This window comes from Dromiciops gliroides, chromosome 1 (genome assembly GCF_019393635.1).
Source record: "Dromiciops gliroides isolate mDroGli1 chromosome 1, mDroGli1.pri, whole genome shotgun sequence".
NCBI classification, from domain to species: Eukaryota; Metazoa; Chordata; class Mammalia; order Microbiotheria; family Microbiotheriidae; genus Dromiciops; species Dromiciops gliroides.
Genome location: NC_057861.1, coordinates 94,353,534 through 94,372,138, shown reverse-complemented (window position 1 = coordinate 94,372,138; position 18,605 = coordinate 94,353,534). Strand labels below are relative to the sequence as shown.

The following is an 18,605-nucleotide window of genomic DNA, read 5'->3' as shown; positions in this document are numbered from 1 at the left end:
CGGAGTACAGAATGGGACATGAATTTTTTAGACATGACTAATGTGAGAACTTCTTTTTCTTGATTATGTATACTGTTAGTAAGGTTTTGTTTTTCTTTTTCCCTTATCATTTGGCATAGGAATGGAAAAGAAAATAAATGCTTATTAATTTTTTAAAAATAGGAAAAAAGGGGGAAAAGATTCAAAACAGTAATGTTATTTCTCTGTGTATTTGTGTGTGTGTGTGTGTGTGTGTGTGTGTGTGTGTGTGTGTGTGTTGTGAGGTGATGTCTAGGTACCATGACTAGTGATTAGGTTGCTATTTAGGAAAGAGAGTCCGGGTCAGCACCATTCAAATCATGCCATGCCAAGTTAAGAAGTCTGTTTCATATCCTTTTAAAGATAGTCAGAGGAAGGAGAGATGTTTCAAAAGTGGGGAACTTTTTGGCAAATTACTGCATATAGGTACTTACCTCCTTGTAAGGGCTAGCCCTGTCAATATAATGCCATTATCCAATTTCTTCTTTCCTGTCATCACTCTCTCCTTTGAACTTACTTATATTGGGAATCTGAAACCCAATTCTTTTAGTTGAACTTCTGATACATCAATTTGCCATTCCCGGCCTCCACTAAGTCACTGGAAAGATTTATTTGGCCCACCTTCCATCACAGTGAGAAAACTAGGGGACTGTTCTGAACAATCGTATCTCTCTTATGCACTTATCACATAAAGCTGGGTAGTGTACTGATTTATGAGTGTGTCTTATCTTTTCTACTAGGTCATCTTTGTCTCCTCTCCTCCCCCTTTAATTGGCTAGATATGGGATCAGATAAAGGAGCTGAATATGATAATCCTAGAGAAGAGAAAACATGTAGAGAATGTGATCCTTTTACTCATATAAATAGATATAATATGGAGAAGGAATTAGACTTCTATGAATTGTTAAGGGGTGCAAAAATAAATTATGTCAGTTGGGATGGGGATTATATCCTTGACATATTCAGGGACTTTTGCATACTACAGGTCCAGTGTTTCTGGAAAATATGGCAACTCAAAAAGCCAAGTTCGGGGGACCCCTTAACAAAATCAATCTATCAATAAATAAGCATTCATTAAATACACTCTTACGTATGAGATGCTGTGCTAGCTACTGTGGATATAAATATAAGAGTGATATAGTACTTGCCTTCAAGGAGCTTACATTCTACTCAGGTATACAGTGCCTATTAGTTAGTGGTGGCCCAGGAAGGGGGCTTTGGTCTAGGCAGTTGTCAAAGTGATTGTGATGGAACCATAAAGCAGTAGATTGTCATAACATTTTCAGTAGTATGGTATTATTATGATTGTTGTTATTGTGTCATTTTAGTCATATCTGACTCTTTGTGACCTTATTTAGGGTTTTCTTGGCAGAGATATTGGATTGGTTTTCTATTTACTTTTCCAGCTCATTTTCCAGATGAAGAAACTGAGGCAGACGGGTTAAATGATTTGCCCAGAGTCACACAGCTAGTTAGTGTTTGAGGCTGGATTTGAACTCAGGAAGATGAGTCTGCCTGACTCCAGACCTAGTGCTTTATCCACTGAACGACCTAGTTTTCCAATGAACTAATTATTGTCTTTGAAACAAGAGGTGAAAAGCATTGTCTAAAGGTACTGATTACATATGGGCTGGTAGGGCAGATCACAAAAGCTTCCAATGGCTAGGCCTTGCCTCTTGATGACTGGATAGAATGAAGCATGGTTTGGGCATATGAGATCAGCTAATTTTTTGGGGGGGGTTGTTCTATTTGGCCCAAGTAGGCAAAACTAGAGGCAAAGACATGGAAGTTATAAAGAGACAGATTTAGGTTTATACTCTAAGAGGAAATTCCTGAATTATTAGCAATATCCAAAAGAAGAATGGGCTGCCTTGGGAGGTAGTAGGGACCCTGGAGGTCTTTAAGAGCAGGTTGTATGAACACTGTATTTTAGATGGGATTCCTGCCTAAGCAGGGGCTAGGCTAGATTGCTTCTCATTACACAGAAGCAGAAGCCAATCCAGCTAAATCGGTTCTATTTAACAAATATTGATGGTTCACCTACACATGGGGGCCACAGAAGAAGCCTAGGATAGATGTTATCTCTGTCCATGGTTCTACTCAGAATTACTGTGAGAAGCCTAGATCATCCTTCCTGGCCTCCACATGAATGAAAAAGAGAATGACCATTAGCAAACAGTGGGAAAACATCTTGGTTAGAATTTAAAATATTATACCTGGAAGGGACCAGAGTCCTTATGTAGTCTAACTCCTTCTTCTCATGCATGATGAGAAAAGTTGAGAGAGAAAGAGAGAGAGAGAGAGAGAGAGAGAGAGAGAGAGAGAGAGAGAGAGAGAGAGAGAATGTGAATTGCTCAAAACCACAGTTTTGTGTGAATTCTTTAGATACCATGTCTCCTAACTCTGGGTCTGCTGTTCTTTCTGCTACATTATACTTGTACTCTTGTGAAAGTCCTTGAAAGCCCGCGTAAGAAATTTAGACTTAATATAGTAGAAGAGACAATGATTGAAGGTTCTTGAACAGGGGATCATAAAGAATGATTTATACCCTTATACCTATACATGTATGTGTATACACATGTATGTATATATACGGTCATGGGAACTGATGGGTCACCATATGTGATAGTGTAGAGGGGGGAGGGAATGAGCATATAAGAAGTGATTACTTCCTATATACCAGACACTTAATTTTTAGAAAGGTAAAAGTTTAAGGAAGTTTTAGTTTAAGAAAGACATAAGATGTGGGACCACACCCTGGAGGCCTTAACCCTTTCAGCTCAAGAGGAAGAGTTCCTGTGTTTGGGTCCCACTATCCTAATTGGTGACTATTTCCCATATCTCACTATATCTAGGAGGCCTCCATCGATGCTTCATGTCTTCTCAGCAGTTGGATTCCCAAACAATTCTTACCTTTCTCCTTTTACCCCATCCCCTGCTTTCCAGTTCTGGATCAATAATCAAATCAAAACTCCCATCCCCTCCTAAATGTTGTTTCCCTTATTAGAATAAAAGTTCCTTGAGGGGAATGACTGTCTCTCCTTTTGTCTTGTATCCCCAGCACTCATCACAGTGTTTGGAACATGATATAGAGCTTAATAAATTCTTTTTACAGCAGTTTGTAAAAATTAAAGCAACACACAAACACATATCAATTTCTATCATATAACTACTGCTGTTGCTGCTACCACTACTACTGTTCCTGCTCATATAATTCAGTCAATCTGTCAACAAGCATCTATGAAATATTTTCTTAAAGCTACCAGCTTTGTGTGAAAGATTTAGCTTTTGGACTCTTTGAATACCGTGTCTCCTAACTCCATGTTTGGCCTTGTAATGATTGGAATGATGCCACCTGCTGGAGACTTACTGTAGAAAAGTTCCACCATGAAAGGAAGGTCTTTGAGGGCAAGAACATGTGTCTTTTCTTTGGCATCAGGAAGTGACGTTTGCTAGTGGGAGGAAGAAGGAAGAGCTGGGTGCTCTGACTCGCTCTCTTTCCTGGGGACTCTGGCAGAGAGCGGAGCTAGAAACGTGCTCTCCCTTTAATAGATAGATGAATGTAGGCCTTTCTCTCTCTTTACCAAATTCTTATTCTCCTTAATAAATGCTTAAAAGCCTAACTCTTGCTGAAGCTTATAATTTATTGGCGACCACTCATTAGATATTTTAGACAGAATAGCTAGAATTTTAGCCCTTAACAGCCTTCTTAGGTGGCACAGTAGATAGAATGCTGGGCCTGGAGGCAGGAAGACTCATCTTCCTGAGTTCAAATCCGGCCTCAGATACTTACTAGCTGTGTGACCCTGGGCAAGTCACTTCACCCTGCTTGCCTCACTTTCCTTACCTATAAAATGAGCAAGAGAAGGAAATGTCAAACCACTCCAGTATCTTTGCTAAAAAACTCCAAATGGGGTCATAAAGAGTCAGATATGACTTAAGGGCAACTATAAACCTACAATCATTTACTATGTGCCAGGAATTGAACTAAGCAATGAAGATACACAGAAGTCAAAGACAGCTTGTGAAAAGGCACACAGTCAGGAAAAACAGTATTGTATATGAGGAGCAACAAGTAAGTCAGGATAACTGGATTGTAGGGCACATGAAGTGGAATAAAGTATGAGAAGACTGGAAAAGCAGGAAGGGCCTGCTGGTGAAGTGATTTAAAGACCAGAGCAGTTTTATTTGGTCATGGAGGTAGTAGGGAGCAATTGGAGTTTATTGTTTGTTGGGGGAAAAAGTGTTATAGTCACAGCTATGCTTTAGGAAAATCCCTTTGGCAGCTGAATGGGGGATGGAGTGGAGTGAAGAGGCACGTGAGGCAGGGAGACCCACCAGAAAACTATTTCAATAGTCCCAGCATGAGGGCCCGCGCTAGGGTGATTTCAGTGTCAGGTGAAAAAAGGGGGAATGTATGAGAGAGGTTGCAAAGGTGGAATCAAAGGCAGAATTGATAAGACTTGACAGCATATTGCATTTGTATGATGAATGTGAGTGAGGATTCAAAGAATGACTCTATAATTGTGAACCTGAGTGGCTGGGAGAATGGTAGTTGAGATATCTATATATCTATCTATATTCATATTTATGTAGTCGTATTAGTAGTAGTAGTAGGCCTCCACCAGTCACGGATGACCATGGATCAGTGCCTTAAGAGCCATAGGCCACAGTGTGGCTGTGTAGTCTGATACAGGAGCCACAGCTCCTGAGTGACTTATAACCGGTAACTGCCACATCCTGTGTTGTATCTACACCACGAGGAGTAGCTGGAGTGTCCTCTCCAGGGTGCTGGCCTGGGCAGATCAATATGGAAAACAAGCTGTTGCCCATGCAGCAGGTTTCCCCTCTCCGTGACATTGGTGGATCCAAAGGAGAGGCAGAGCCAATACAGTTTGGCACTAGTGCTGCCCCAGGAGTTGCCAGAGGGATGTGATATCCAACATCCAAATGCCTAAGGGACTCCGACTCCTGATTTTTCCTCAGGGTTAACTCCTGAAGCCTTTCCCATATATTGGTATAGCTGCAAGGCAGCAGTGGTTTAAAATCAGGGTTTCCTTCCCCTAGGCGGGTTGCCTGCCAAGGCTAATGAGCCCCACCTGCCCATATATACACATATGATAATTGGTATATGTGTATATTTATATACATATATGATCACTGATATATAGTTATATACATATATGATCATTGAACCCATGGGAAGTGATGAAGTCACCAATTGAAAGTATAGCGGAGAAGGGAACAATTATTTATTGAGTGTATATAATGAGTCAAGCACTATGCTAAGTGTTTTACAAATATTATCTCATTTGATCCTCACAATAAGCATGGGAGGTAAGTGCTATTGTTATTCCTATTTTACAGTTGAGAAAACTGAGACAGGTAGAAGTTAAGTGGCTTTGCTAAGATTGACAGATCTCTCCTGGAGAAGGGGGTCAGATTGGCTAAACCTATAAGGTTTTTCTCTTACTGTATTAGGCTACAGTGGAACACAAATTGATTCTTGGTCTCATGGTGGAGGAGGGACTCACAGAGTTCAGTTCCTTGGGCTAAATACTTTTCCCTTCCATAGACCCAGTGGAATTGTATCTATATATCCAAGGGTAGAACCCAGGCCTTATGGGGGAGAAACACTAAAGGCTAAAGTGGCAAATCTAAAAGCACCCACAGCTGTAGCTCTCAGGATGGTGGGAGCTAAAGGGGCATCAGCAGTGTTCCTGAGAAACTCAGTCTAAGGGACCTATGTCTGAGAAGCTCTGAGGGGAAGAGGGAAAAGAAGGAAAGAAAGGAACAAATTAAAAGGAAAAAAAAACCTGTTAAGGGTTGCAGGGAAATGGTCCTTTGTTCTGTCTTCTAAACTACTGGAAAATGGAACCATAGGCTGGGGAAAGTGGGTGGGGAAATCAGACACTTTGTCATGAGAGATGGTCTTCCCCTCTACTTCCTTTTTCCTTTCACTTCACTGTGAAATAAGTCATGGATGGGTGTAAGGACATCCACACTGGGAGACAAGTGACACCCTTTGGGGATACTCACAGTTAGTGGGATGGACCTGCATGAAGACTCATCAAAGGAGACTGAAAAATAGTGGTCAATATGGTAGATGGAGAAACAGGATAGAGCAATATCACCAAGTATCAGTACTAATAGCTAGCATTTATATAGTATTTTAAGATTTCTAAAGTACTTTATAAATCTTATCTCATTTGATCCACACAACAACCTTGGGAGGTAGACACTAATAATTATTATTCCCATTTTACAGAAGAGGAAACTAAGATAAAGGTTAAGTGACTTGCCCAGGGTCACACAACTACTAAGTGACTAAGGCCAAATTTTAATGTAGGTCTCTAGTGGTCCATCTACTATAATACCTAGACTTAGAAAGTATTGTGAAATCTTGGGCAAGTCACTTTTGTCTCTTATAGACTCATTTTCCTCACCTGCACAATGAGGAAATTGAACTAGATGATCTTTATTTTCTATTTCTAACATTTTATGATTCTGTAAAGATTAATCTTCAGGGGCTATTAGTTCTCATTAGAAGGTATAAGGACATCAAAAGAGTGATTCAAAAGCAGCAATAATTTGGTTTATAAATATAATTTTTAAGACAATTAGAATTTATGTACAAGCTAACTTATGATGAAATAACTCATAAGGTTTATTTGTTAAAAAAGAAAGGCCATTTGGATACCAAAGAGAAAACCAACATAGCTAGATGATATTCTTATGTGGTTCCAATTGGAGATTGGCTAACCACTGTAGTTTAGACATATAATTTATAGTGAATAAAAATTCCACAAGAGAGGCGTTCAATTTAATAAGAAAAGCCTAAACTCTTAACAGTTCTGATTCACCAAGGGACTAAGACCACAAATTAAAGAGATGGAAACTCTATTTTGGTGAAAGCCAAGATTTAACAGGCCCCAGTATCCCTTATTTATATAGTTTTCATTCCCCTTTAACCCCTGGGTGAGAGTGGATAAGAGCGTCCGCTCTAAACACTAATGAATTTTGCACCATGTTCTGCCTCTTGGCATTAAGTGCTTAATAAAACCTCCTGTCCCTTATCTGAAAAAATTTCTCTTCCAACTAATTGGTGTCAGCATCAATCAGGATCATAGATAGAACAACACTCCAGCTTAAGCAGCCGTCCATCCTATGTCTTATCAGCTGGAGAAATCCAATTTGGGGGGCAAACGAGGGATACACACGGGGTCTGGGAACTTCCTTACCGTAGAATTCAACAAGAGATCAGGTTCTGAGCAATTCTGACAAGCTGGAGGATTTTAATTGATCTTCAAGCCCATATAGAGTACCTTCTGTATGCAATGAGCACCAGACAGGACCCTTTGGGAGGGGATGAGAAATACACAAAAATAATATTGGATCTCGAGCTGGAAAGGACTTTCAGGATCATCTCATCCAGCCCTCTCATTTTACAGATGAGCTGCTATAAATATTTTTGTACTTTAGGACAAAACCCTTTTGTTCCGCACTAATCCTAAGCAAATCTCTCATACAACCTCTCTTATTCACCACACCATCCCTATTTCTCTATTCCTTCTTCCTCTTTCTCTTTTCCCTCTTTTTTCATTGGTGTGTGAAATAGATGTATTTCTATATTAAATTCTGTGTGTGTATTCTTTCATCACTTCAGATGAGACTGATATTCTATTTCCTCCAACACATCTCTTCCTCCTTGTTTGTATAGACTTTTACTTGCCCATCTTATTAATGTGACATATTTTCCCCCATTCTTCCTCTTCCTTTCTTCCCTTGTTATATTCCTTTCTCCTTACCTTTTTATTTTTCTTTCAAGATTAGATAATTAAAAAATAACAATTATTATCTTAACCCTGTTTTCCTCATTTTCCTTATCTGTGAAATGAGCTGGAGAAGGAAATGGTAAACCACTCCAGTGCCTTTGCCAAGAAAATCCCAAATGGGTTCATATAGAGTTGGACACACCTGAAGTGACTCAACAACTCTCAGGCCCTCAAAGTCCCCTGATAAGGATAGAATTCTAAGGGTATGGAGAATTCTCTCTTATATTGAAATGTAAGCAGTTTATTCCAGTTTAGTCCCTTCTGCTTGTTTACTCATGTTTATCTTTTTATGTTTCTCTTGACTCTTGTATTTGCGCTTCAAAATTTTTGTGCAATTCTGGTCTTTTCATCAGGAATGCTTACAAGTCCTCTATTTCATTAGTCATTCTCCCCTCTGTAAGACTGTACTCAGTTTTGCCAGATAAATTATTCTTGGTTGTAAGCTGAGTAATATTTCCTTTTGGAATATTATATTCCAAGCTCTCTAATCCTTTAAAGTGGTACCTTCTATATCATATGTAATCCTGACTGTGACTTTTTGGTATTGGAATGATTTCTTTCTGGTGGCTTGAGGTATTTTTTTTTCTTTCTTTGAACTGAAAGCCTTGGATTTTTGCTATAATATTCCTATGAGCTTTTATTTTGTGAATTCTTTTAGAAGATAACAAGTAGATTCTATTTCTACTTTGCTCTCTGATTTTAAGAAATTTGGTAAGTTTTGTTATAATTTATTAAAATATAATGTCTAGGGGCAGCTAGGTGGTGCAGTGGATAGAGCACCAGCCCTGGATTCAGGAGGACCTGAGTTCAAATCCGGCCTCAGACACTTAACACTTAGTAGCTGTGTGACCCTGGGCAAGTCACTTAACCCCAATTGCCTTACCAAAAAAAAAATAATGTCTAGGCTCTTTTCTTGGACATGGTTTTCAGGTTATCCAATTATTCTTCAATTATCTCTCCTCAGTTGGCTTTCAAGGTTAGTTGTTCTTGTTATGAGATTTTGCCTTTGAATATTTCTTGCTGCCTTATGGAATCATTGGCTTCTATTTTGTCCATTCTAATTTTCATGAAGTTTGTTGTTAAGGTGAAAGTTTGTACATCTTGTGGTAAGCTGATAATTCCTTTTCTAATTATTTCTTCTATCACTATTTTTTCCCATTTTTCTCAGTACTATCATTTCATTTAACATTTTTAACTCTTAAACCTCATCCTTAATTTCTTCTAGGAATCCTTCTTGAACTTGTGTCCAAGGTGTAAATTTTGTTGAGGTTTTTCTTGTAAAATATTGGACTAATTTTCTTCTTCTCGTTTTTGTTTTGAGTGTCCCTATCATCATATTAGCCCTTTATGGTTGGATTATTTTTCCCCTCATTCCTCCAGCCTACTTTCTGTCTTTAGAATCTGTATTAAGGGCAGGATCTACATATTTTTAGAAGGAATGTTTGGGCTGACTTTGTGTCTCTGGGGTATTGAGTTCTAGGATCTCAGAGATAGCTCAAGCTGGGGACCTAGAAGTTGTCAGTGCTCCCAAGATGGTCTAAACCAGGGTCAAAGTCTGTTCACTGCCCTGCATTATGCCCTACAAATTCCTTATGTAAAGAACTAATTGTGATTTGGGGATTCTAATTTTAGCCAAAAATGGGGCCATAGAAACCCCAAATAACAATTAATTCCTTACATTTACCAGGGTTTGAGTTTTTAGTAAAATGTTAATGAGCTTGACTCTGGTTGGACTTCCAGTAGGCCATTGCTAGACTCAGCTAGTACCGGTTATCTGGAAAGCTGTGCTATTTCAGAATGCCATAAAGGTAGGCTCCCCTTTGGCCACAGATTCCTGCTTTTGTTATTCCTGTGCAGGTTTTTTTCTCTTGTAAGGATTTTATTTCAGAGTAAAGCAGAACTCTCACCCAAATCACAACCCTACAGGGGTGAGACCATGCCCTTTGCCATTAAGAGGCCGCTCAGTCCAAACACCACCAAGTTGCTTCCATGAGGTCAGTCCTTAAAAAGCTATTGAACAGGGCAGCTAGGTGGCACAGTGGATAGAGCACTGGCCCTGGAGTCAGGAGGACCTGAGTTCAAATCTGGCCTCAGACACTTAACACTTACTAGATGTGTGACCCTAGGCAAGTCACTTAACCCCAATTGCCTCACAAAAAAAGAAAAGAAAAGGAAAAAAAAAGCTATTGAACACCTTTTAAGATGATGTAGGATATATTAGGAAACCTCCCCAACAATTTGTTTTCTTGGGAGTCAGATTCCCAGAGGGGCCCAGCAACTCCTGTTTTGCTTTCTGCTTCCACTCTGCCTTGGTCTTTGATTTCCTTGGCACAAATTGTGTCACTAAATTCATTCTGCTTCCAGCAAGCCATCATCAGAGACATCTCTGTTATACAGGTTGCCTCCCCGAACTCACGGCATCCCACCCCGACCTGGTTGGCCAGCATCAGGGGCATGTTGGGTTTCAGCACTGGGCTGCTTCACATTGTTCAGGCATGTCAGGCTGCCTGCGCGCTTGATGTCGCCATGGCCCCCACTCCTGTCGCCACTGCCCTCCTGTGCAGGTTTTATACTGGACTGGAGCCTGAAGCTGAGATATTGTTCTGCCTCTAGGTTCAGAGCCACCAAGTCATCACTTGCTTCTGAACTTGACCTTTCCTTAGTGCATAGGCTGGGGTTCGTGACTGCTCCTTATGGAATGCTGACCCTAAGCATAGGCTCCCTTCTCAGTCTGCCCTGGATCTGTGACCCATAAGTGAATAGTAAACAACAGAGCAATCAGTTGATATCTATATTTTAAGGCTGCCATGTTTCTTACATGTTTTATTTATTCATTTGAAATCACCCCCCCCCCATACAAGTGGAAAGGGAAGTCAAAGATTAGACTTTAATAACCATAGAGAATTACCAAGACAAAAGTCAAATATAAATATAAACACATGAATAAAGAAAGACATGGCCTGGTGGTAACACTTAACCATAAAGTACTAATCATTAATTCTTTTGGAATGCGTTATACTAATATTAATCAAGAGGTACTCATTTGGGATTAATTTAAATTCCAAAAGTATTTCAAAGGTGTTCTTATACTTATGAACTAAACATTTTGAGCTAATTTAAAATTTTTCAGTATTCAATGTTGATATCTATTCTTGACCCTATAGAGACAGGACGCTTTTCATGGATCCCTAGATCTAGAACTCTTCTTATGATGATCTCTTCTTGTCCTGGTGTACAGCTTCTTCTTTACTGGAAAGTTTTGTGCAACCATTCATGATTAGATTTCACCTCCAGTATCTGTAGACCTCTCTTTCTCCCTTTGCTGACTTGGGATAGAAAATGACCCATGGGGGGCAGCTAGGTGGCGCAGTGGATAAAGCACTGGCCCTGGATTCAGGAGGACCTGAGTTCAAATCCAGCCTCTGACACTTGACACTTACTAGCTGTGTGACTCTGGGCAAGTCACTTAACCCTCATAGCCCCACCAAAAAAAAAAGAAAGAAAGAAAGAAAGAAAAGACAATACATTAAAAATAATTTTAAAAAAAGAAAATGACTCACTATGATTTTTTGTTGTTGTTGTATTTCCTTATCAGGACTCAGTCTGGTGTATTTTCTAGATCTCCATGGAGGAGTTGTGGAGTAAGTCTTATCTTTACTTCTTTCTGCACTTGGCTCTGCCCCTCTCATTTAGTTCTTCACACTTCATTAATATAATTATCAGTATTATTTAATCTTATTGTTACCATTGTTTACTGTTATATCTCCTTACTAGACTGCATGCTCTGGGAGGATGGTAACTTTTTATCTGTCATGCTTAACATATAGTAAGTACTTAATGAATTTTTCCTTTTGTTGTCCAAGGTCACACAAGTAGAAAATGTTGAAATTGGAATTTGAATACAGGTCCCTTTACTTCAAGTCTATTGTTTTTGCAAATGGTAGCAGGGGACACATTCCTTCCTTTTGAGAAATCTGCCATGCAGTTGGGAAGGAAGGAACTGATGCAGACACAAAAAGAAAATCGACAATGTTGACAGAAGCAACAAATCAAGAAATACAAACTTGCATCTTAAAATGGTGAAGTTTTTTTCTTCCAACACTCAGCAAAATAAAATTCCAGTTTATTGTTTGATGGAACTGTTCCATGTTTGTATCAAATAGTTCAATTCCATTCAATTCACTTCAATCCAACATAAGAGACCACATGCATTACTGCCTGCCTCCACACTAGTTTAGATGCTCTCTCAATATTCATATAGCATTTAATCCTCTGATTTTTATATAGATGATGAAATTGAGACTGAAAAGTAAAGTGATTTTCTCAAGGCTACGTGCTGAATTTGTGGAAGAGCTGCTACTAGAATTCAGATTTCCTGACTTCCAATCCCAGGATCTTCCCAGTATACCATACCACCTTATCAATAATAGACCCAATAGAATTTGCTGGGGGGATATGAAGAGATAGGAATTCTCAGTGAGGCCAGAAAGAAGGTATGGTAAGGAAGTATAACCTTGTAGAAGGAGCATGGAACTTTGAGTGAGAAGACATGTTTGAGTCCTGGTTATAACTTTGTCATTATATAGTTTGATAATTGGAATAACACCCCCTGCTGGGAAGGGTATTGTAGTGGGACTCTGCCATGAAGAGAAAGCATGTGATTTAGAGACCATGTGACTTTAGCATATGGAAGTTGCCCGGCATCTGGAAGTTACATCTACAGAACCACCCATGGGACTTGTCAATCAGAGCTACCAGACAATTAGCTTGGAGCTGTGTGTGTGTGGATAGTCCTGTTTCCTGTTGGAGAGGAGGCTTCTGGGAGGAGGAAGGAGCAAACAAGGTCTTTTTTGCCCAGGACCTCAGCTTGGCCAGAGCGGACATACTGGCTCCCTTAGATAGATAGATGAAGGAATCTTGGCCTCTTTCTCTCTGATCACTAGATTCTAATGCACCTTAATAAAGGCTTAAAAGTCTAAACTCTTGCTAACACTTCTAATTTAAGGCAACCACTCATTAGATTTTTAGACATTCTAGTTAGAATTGTAGCCCCTTAGATTAGAGAAGGCAGGAATAAACGTGGACCTATGGTTTCATTTGTCTATGGAGCTTTCTAGATGAGAAGATGCTTTCTACATGTATTATCTGCAATTTATACTTTTAGGGTTACTCAGAGCATTGAGAGGTTAAGTGATTTGGCTCAGGATCACATCATCAGTATGTTTCAGAAGAAGGACTTAAAGTAAGGCCTTCCTGGTTCCAAGGTTGACTCTCTATACATTACACTACCCTGTCTTTCTTTCTTTGACTATGGGCAAAGCACTTCACATCTTTGAGTCTCCATTTTGTTTTCTGTAAAATGGGGGTAATAATACAGTTACATAGAGTTGTTTGAAAGGACATAATTTGTAAATGTTGAAGTATAGAAATGTAAGCTATTATAGAACAACTGAAAAAATTCTTATTCAGGTCTCAAGCAGACACTTGGATTCTCGATTGTGCCATGTATTTTTAGTCTCCTTCTTCTCCAGGATAGTGAGCAGAATGGGAACTACATCACAGGGCCAGTAGAAGGAATTGAGTTGTTTAACCTTAAGAAGAAAATGATGTGGTGGAGGTGAGAGCATGATAGCTGTCTTCAAGTATTTGAAACTCTGCTGGACAGATGATGAATAAAATTTACTTTGTTTGCTCCCAGAGACAGAACTATTAGCAATAGGAAGAAGAACTTCCCAATAATTAGTACTACTCAGCAAGGGATGGGCTCTCCTATGAGATAGTTTTCAGTTATAGGCCAGATAATCACTTGTCATGGATTTTTAGAGTTTTCTTTCTCAGGGATTGATTGATTTGATGACCTCTAAGGTTCCTCACAACTCTGAGATTCTATAATTCTCTCACTATGAATGGTTTAGACACAATTAATCCATCAATCTTTGAGTAATTATTTCAAGGCAAATACATGTCTAATGCCTTTTATATTTGTGTGAACCTAAGTATTTAAACTCATATTTTGTTTTTACCTGCCCACGAAGAATAAAGACCTAGCTCTTTAAAATGTACAGTGATATTACTTTCCAGGTGAAGAAAGCTGAATGACTGAAGGACTTAAGTACAATTGGAGGGAGGAGGGAATTGCCTCAACTTAGGAAAGAGGGAGATACACACACAGAGGGAGACATAAAGAGAAAGAAACATACAGAGATACATAGAGAGAGAAACAGACAAATAGTGACAGAAAGATGGAGAGGGAGAGGGGGAAAGATACACACACAGAGGGAGACACACAGAGACAGAGAGAGGAACAGAGAGACAAGAGAGAGAGAGACAGAAAGATGACAAGAGCAGATAGAGACAGTCAGAAGAACATGGTATGTTAGTTAGGTTCTAGAAGAAACTAAAGGAAGAAGTTATAAACAATCTGTATTCAGTCATATCTGACTCTTTGTGACCCCATTTTTTGGACAAAAAATACAGTAATCATTTGCTATTTCCTTCTCCAGATCATTTTACAAATTAGGAAACTGAGGCAGATAGGTTTAAGTTATTTGCCAAGGGTCACACAGCAAGTGTCTGAGACTGGATTTGAGCTTAGGAAAATGAGTCTTGTTGATTCCAAGCCCAGTGCTCCATCCACTATACCACTTAGCTGCTCCATTTTGTAGATGAAGGCAATTCAAATGCTTCTTGTTAAGTAATTATAAAGCATGTGATTTGAATTTATATTTCATTAGTGGGGGGAGATAGTCTTCCAGTCATCCACACTCAACACTAACAGATTTCTAGATGATTGTAAGGTTTCAGGTCGAGTTTAATGTAATTAGGTGAGGCAAAGTTATGCTAATATACTAGTATCAAATTCATGATCTTGACCTCATTAACAGGATAATCAACAAACCTTAGCTAAACACCCATATGGTAGTAAAGGAGAGAATATGGTACCTTCTGAAGCCATTTAGTGGGCTTTCTTCTCATCAATTCACTTTTCAACTGCATGTTTCTACATGGTTTTCCACTGTATAAAATGTCTCTTTAATTCTAGGATCTTGGGATTTCTGGTCTAGAGGGAATATTAGGCCAACACCTAAGGTACAACATCTTCACAAGTGGTTATTAAGTCTCAGCATGGATAACTCTGGAGGAGAGAGTGAGGCTGATAACTATAAAAAATCTGCCTCACTTAAATCCAATTCACTTTCCAGTCAAGGCATCACCCTCCTAATGTCATTGATCTTCTTCAAGAAAGAAGAATGAACAACAACAGCAAATCTCAGCTTAAAGACTTTCAAGTGATGGTAAATTTACTATTTGTGGACTTTGGGTTACTTGTATCCCCTCTCTGAATCCCATTTCTTCATCTGTAAAATGAGAGCATTGGGCTAGGTAGTCTCTAAGGTCTCTTCTGGCTCTAAACTCAATGGTCCTGTGAATGCACTACCCTTTAAGAAACACCATTCCATTTTTCAGATGGCTCCATTTGTTAGGAATTTGTTTTACAATGAGCTAAAAACTGACTGCCTTGTGACTTCCAACCATTATTCCTAGTTTTGCCTTCTGAGTCTTAATGTAAATACTTGTTATTCTGCTTTTGCATCTGAAACACACTTTCCCATTGTCCTTCCTTTGTTCACACTGTTTCCTATGTAGAATGCCTTTCCTCACTCCACCTTTTGAATTTCTATCCTTAAAACTGTGGGGACCAATTTTTAACTGGGGAGTGCTAGCTAAGCGGCTCGCCGCAATATTGGGGCAAGGAAGGAAACTGGCAACTTCCCTCAAAACAGAACAAGATTTATTTTAACAAGAACAAACTTAAAAAAAAAACACAAACAGGATCAGTAGGATCAAGGGAAAGGAAATAAAATGGGGAAAGGGAAATTATAATACCTGAAAAATACCACAGCCCAGGAATCAGCTGAAAATACGCAGCAGAATGCCTGTTGCTTTCCAGCTTACACCTAGAATGCCCAATTCTCCTCCCCCAAACCTAGAAACACCCCACACAGTCCCAGCCAATGGTATGGCTACTCTGACAGTCACATGACTGCCCTCACTAGGCTTCCAATCATTATAATTTTGCCAGGCCCATGTAGGCGTCGGCGAGTGGTGATGATGTGAGGTGCCAGAGTCCTGGCGACGGCTACAACCAGTGGATGGAGCACTGTGCAGTTTGTGGAGCCCCAGGCCAGTGCTTGCTGAGGCATAAAAACCCCAAATAACAATTCTTTAAACTCCCCCCTTGGCTTCGTCAAGAAACACGGGGTGTTTCCTTGATGGAACAATAAGCAATAAACAATAAATAAATTTTAAAAAGTAACAGAATATCATAACCAATGCTAACAAACAATATACTAATAACAATATAGGAAAGGGAAAATACATATTACAGATGATGTATATAGTAACAGAAGGAAAAACAAAAATGTCCATTTAAAGTACTTAAAATCTTGTCTTCAAAGGAGGGTTGAGATGTCATCAGGGGAACTGGACTCTGGTCTGGATTCTGGCTGTCTCTGGATTCTGGTTGTCTCTGGAACTGCTGGATTTTCATTAATCTTTAGCATAGCATTGTCCAAAAATGTTCAAATTAAACAATGAAAGTTCTTCAAAATATACAAAACTAGTTTAAACTTGATATATACAGCATATTGGAGTCCCCCCTTTGGAGGATACTCATATCCATACGCAATACAAAATTGAGAGTTATGGCATTACTAGCATTTTTCACCACTATATGTCTGGATCAAGGCCAAATTTAGTTATGTGTCCATGATGACACCTGAAAATGTTATGGAAAGGTTACCATACCACATCTCGTGGTGCATAGATATCTAATAATTGTGCTAGGCCTCAGGTGGATCAGTTCTGACCATGCCACCAGATTGAGTGAAGAAGCCAAGTTAAGTTAAACTAGGTGCATGCATTAGGGCTAAGATGACACCAGAACGTTTTTGGAGTGAGAGAGGAAGAAACTGGACTATGTCTAGCAATTGTGCTCTACATAGCTGCTCTCATAAGCAAACTATGGACTTCCTGAATGTATTTGGCTGTTCTCTCAGCCTCTATCAGAGTATCTTACATGTACCTGTCTCCCCTCCTGTTGTACATATATTCTCTCCAGGGCCTGCAATGTGGAGTTGAACCATCTCCATTAAGCTCATTGTAAGAGCAATTAGTCTCTGAAATGGTAAGTTTCCATAAATCCTAAATCTCGTATTAATTTCACCAAAGACAATTTGATGGTAAAAATGCGTGCTACACCGCATAACTTAGGATATACTTGAAATATATATATATATATATAATCCCAAACCATACCCAGAGTATACATAGTCACAATGACATACAAATGATAAATGAATGTAAATGGCTGATATTATTAAACATTATTACAGAATCTTCATTAAGCAAGTAAACCACATCATCTTGTCCATGAATTCTCTATCTAGTACAATGACAATAACAGATACTTGAAATGATAAACAATTTATCAAAAGGAAATAAAACATCAGTGAGTTTCAATATGTTCATTAATTGCCTTATAAATCAAGCAATAAGGTTCAATAACCCTTTCTAGAAGACAGAGCCATGTCTTCTTGGTGGAGAAGTTCTTCACTTGTAGGAGGAAAAGCTTGTTTAAGGTAAAAGCTTGCAATGCTAGAATTTGGGGTACACCATATTTTTTAAACTGGTTCCCCAATTCTCTGCATGCCAAAGTGGCAGGGGTTTCTGAATCATCATTGATTCTTTTAATGCTGTCATAATGACCGTTATGGTAGAAAATATGGAGTTCTTTAGCGTTGACTTTGTCTGTGCCACAAATTTGCCATAGAGGTTCATTCAACTGGCTTGTAGACTACAAAGAAGAGTTTAATTTAACGCCAGTACTTTCTTCAAGAAGAGAGTTGGGATGTGCTGATCACTGAACAACATTACAAAAATTACTTTGACTGCATCTTTTTTTTTTTTTTTTACATATAAGGTATTTTATTTTTTCCGCCACATGTAAAGATAGTTCCCAACTTTTGTTTATACAAGCTTTACAATTTCAGATTTTTCTCCCTCCCTCCCCTCCCTCCCCTGTCCCCCAGACAGCAGGCAATCTGATATAGGTTATATCTATATATCTATATACATATATATATATATATATATATCTATCTACACACACACACACACACACACACATATGTATATATATATATCTCCATAATAACATTAATCCTATTTCTGCATTAATCCTGCTATAAGAGAAAAAATCAGGGCAGTGATGCAAAACCTCAAAATAGAAAAAAAAAAAAACAACAGCACCCAAAACAATAGAAATAGTATGGTTCAATCAGCATCCATACTCGACAGTTCTTTTTTTTTTTTTCTTGGATTTGGAGATCCTCTTCCATCATGAGTTCCCTGGAACTCTTCTGTACCATTGCATTGGTGAGAAGAATATAGTCCATCACAGTAGGTCAACACTCAATGTTGATGATACTGTGTACAATGTTCTCCTGGTTCTGCTCATCTCACTCATCATCAGCTCACATAAGACCCTCCAGGATTCTCTGAACTCCTCCTGCTCATCATTTCTTACAGCACAATAGTATTCCATTGTATTCATGTACCACAACTTGTCCAGCCATTCCCCAATTGATGGGCACCCCCTCAACTTCTAATTCCTTGCTACCATGTAAAGAGCAGCTATAAATATTTTTGTACATGTGGGTCCCTCTCCCCCCTCCATGACCTCTTTGGAAA

The 18,605-nt window shown here is 39.0% G+C and overlaps 1 pseudogene; it reads left to right on the top strand.

Annotated features, from left to right (window-relative positions):
* Positions 1-10,466, top strand: part of LOC122746127 — a 72,454-nt pseudogene extending 61,988 nt beyond the window's left edge.
* The last annotated feature ends 8,139 nt before the right edge of the window (positions 10,467-18,605 follow it).